This window comes from Etheostoma spectabile, chromosome 6, assembly GCF_008692095.1.
Source record: "Etheostoma spectabile isolate EspeVRDwgs_2016 chromosome 6, UIUC_Espe_1.0, whole genome shotgun sequence".
In the NCBI taxonomy this organism is placed as follows: Eukaryota; Metazoa; Chordata; class Actinopteri; order Perciformes; family Percidae; genus Etheostoma; species Etheostoma spectabile.
This window is the reverse complement of record NC_045738.1, coordinates 18,700,109-18,703,573: the sequence shown is the minus strand read 5'-3', so window position 1 is coordinate 18,703,573 and position 3,465 is coordinate 18,700,109. Positions and strand designations below refer to the sequence as shown.

Sequence of the window (3,465 nt, the reverse complement as noted above, 5' to 3'; positions counted from 1 at the left end):
TTTGCTTCCTTCCTTCCTTAAATATGGGCTTTAATTGACATCTGTTTCTTCACAGAATAAATGACCTCACTAATTGAACACAACGCTGCTATTATGACTCTACAACACATACTAGTAAATTTTTTGCCATATAGAAATATCCCTTCTACCAAAACATGATTTATGAGGTTAGTGATGTTGGACTTCTGTTATTTTGAACACAACTGTACTAATCAGTACTGCATAAAAAACAGTTTAACTCCACATTCTTTAGTAGTGTTTAAGTTGAATTGAGTGTGTTATGATCCAGACCATTATGCAAGGTTTGCTTAATGATTTTATTTTACTTGAGCAAATATGATAGCAATCATGCAGCAGTGGCAGTACAATCACAGTCTCAGTGACATAGATCAGTTCTAAAACACATCTAAGCTGCAGTGTCGACGTCCTAAATCTAACAGGCCTGTTTTACATAGGGATGGGTACATTTCAATACGTTTTGAACACCCACCGAATTGCCTCCATAGTATTATATAAATTGCAATACTTAAGACCTTTTCATCAACAGTGAGCCAATAAGCATGCAGCTTTTTACCAAGGTCTGGTAAATGGATTTCGATAAAATTGGTTTCAATAAAAGTATTGTTCAGGAACTGGTATCAAATTCATGTATTGGTACTATTATGGAAAATGTTTGAGCGATACGCAGCCTTAGTTTAACACATGATTGTCGTAGGCTGATGTATCAAAGACCCATCACTTTAAAGCTAAATCTATTGACAGTCACTTTAGAGCTGGATCTATTATGTTGTTTAGTTTGAGTACATATAACAACATTATCTATATTCTTGCAAACCAAGTAAATGTTACAGCTAATCCAGGACAGAGCCATACACCTCCACCTCGCACAGGACCAGCCACTCCCGTCTTCCAGGGATGAATATGTTAACATAGCGGCCATCAAACCCGTTGACACACTGGAATTCAACAGTTTGACCTGCCGGGATGGTTGAGACCACAGCACACCTGGTAGAAGAAGCAGAAATCACTTCATTAACTCGGGTTGGCTGGAAAAATAAATGACTCGTTAGCAGGAGTCAACATACACGGAGGGTGACATAGACTTCACTTTGTTGGACTGTTGGTGGCAGATGTCTTTATAAGGCCTTGATAATGACAAATATTGATATTTCAGGAATGTCTTTCACGAATGTCTCTTTTTTTAAATTCTCGTCACAGAATCCTAATTAAGAACCCACATAAGCATATTTTTGCCCTAAATACAGTATGTTATTGCTGAATCATTTTTTGCCATCTTGTTCCATCTCAAGTACTCTGAAAGCGCATGTCAACAGGGGATGGTTCAGATCAGCTTGTGATAAGATGAGTGTCAGTAAACAATATTTATATATATTTTTTTCATTTTTTAACATTCATTAATGTTTCATATGATTACAACTAACCACTAACTACAGTTTTAACTCATTGAAACCTGTCTTGTGGTATCTTATTTACAGGTAATTTGTAATAAATATGCCAATATACAAATATGTTAGGGTTTTTAGTTTACATTGTGTGCATGTGTCTATAATAGTGGCTTAGATTAAGATCAGACCAAAAGGGTCACCTTTCTTTTTTTGGCACTGTATCTGTATCAGTGTATATCAACAGATAAGTCACAAGAAATTGCACTACGTACATGTTGCTACTAATAGGATTGAGATCATTTAGAAAGCTCTCCAAAATATGAAGTTTGGCTATTACATACAGTAATGTAAAGATTGGAGATGCTGTTTTATGACCAGGACATCACAATTTTTAATCTTAAAATGAGTATAGTATATAATAATAAGCAGCATAGTGACAGAAAAATGTGTTACTGATCTAAATTCTAATTTAGTGACTTTTTAATATTAGTGATGTTATAAACAGGCGGTAAATTACCTGGGATTGTTGTTGCCATTGTTGTGAAGGGAATCTCCAACGCGGATCTCAGCTCCATTGATAAATTCTGGCAGTGTATCTCTGTTGGTTATCTTAACCGAAAAATACTTTGTGGGTTTTGATCAGATCCAGTCGCCACCAGGGGTTCACCTCGTGGCCTGTGTGACTGCAGGACGCCTTCTCCCATGAGCTGGCTTGATTCCCATCAATGGCATTATACGCAATGCCAGTCTGATGTAATGATGACTGTGTGGCTTGTCCTGTGAGCGCCAGGTTCACTCCTGCAAAAATTATAACACAAAAATTACAAGTTATAGTTGGACTTGTTTGCGCTAGTCAGTACAACAAAACCACAAGAAATTGCTGGTTAATTTAACATGTATGACTTCTGATATCTGGTGGGAAAAAATATTTCTTGCAACTTTTAAATCTTTTAATCACGTTAAGATCAACACAAATTGGGTGTTTTTTTTTAATGTGTCACAGCCTTTTATAGTGGAGACACGGGCTATACCCGGCTGGGAGGGTCTATTCAGAGACACTAATGAGTTGCATATTGGAAATAGACTCCAGAGTTTTACCATTTTAGAATAGCATAGCAGTTATATGATACAGAACTAGACCATTTCTAATCTGTCTCTGGCAAACCCCGACTCTATGGAAGTGCAATACTACTTTTAATACTAAGCCCTTTGAATTACCTTTTTGTAGCTTGTTTATACAAAAGAACTTGTTCTGGCCTTGTGTTTTACTGTGGAAAAACTTCTGCTGATTTTTGACGGCGTGGCGCTTGGGAGGATCATATGGCCAAGCCAGTGTTGTTTATGGTTGGAATAGCACTGCGCTAAGCTAAACACTAAGGGGGAAAATTGGCTGTTTTTCAACCCTTCTTAACCGAGTCATACAGATTTACGGGCAGGTAAACTGCTGCCTTTCATCTGCATGTACGGCAGCACAGAAAACCAAACGTTTTGTTAAGTTAGCAGCTAATTTGGTTGGCATGAGGCTGAAGAATACATTTTTAGGCGAGCAAATGTTCCGATCAACTTTGATGAAATGAAAACACAGTGATGGTGTCAACGTTTGAGATGAAATCATAAACAACACCCGAAATTAAGAGATAGATATGTTAAAGTGGACCTATTTTATAGCATTTTAAGGTTCATATTTGAATTTTGTAATTCTACTAGTTCCATTTTAAGGTACACAGTGCCATGGTTAGCATTGCTAAGCCTCTAATCTGATAAACGGGGTGTGTGACCTAAAGCATCTCCTGCTTTATCATCAATTAAAAGAATAAACGGGACCATAATTTACATAATTAATATAATGATGTATAGAATGAGATTTGAACCTAACGATTGGGGCCATAAACCCAATAGAAGAATCTGTTTTGAGGTAATAAATCAAGTAAGAATTAAGTGCTCAAGTGAGAATTAGGGTCATTTTCTCGTAGCCTTTTTTAGCAACAGACTTCTTTTTGCAACCAGTGGAGTTGTCCCCTACTGGACATTAGAAAGAATGCAGGGTTGAGGCAGTCCC

General features: G+C 37.0%; 1 protein-coding gene and 1 pseudogene across 2 annotated transcripts in view; one reads left to right on the top strand and one right to left on the bottom strand.

The window, feature by feature from the left end:
• The window catches only part of ankmy2a (ankyrin repeat and MYND domain containing 2a), a 22,604-nt gene that overhangs the window by 8,268 nt on the left and 10,871 nt on the right, over positions 1 to 3,465 (top strand). The gene's annotated exons all lie outside the window — the stretch shown is intronic.
• Positions 802 to 3,465, bottom strand: part of LOC116690554 (uncharacterized) — a 6,081-nt pseudogene continuing 3,417 nt past the window's right edge.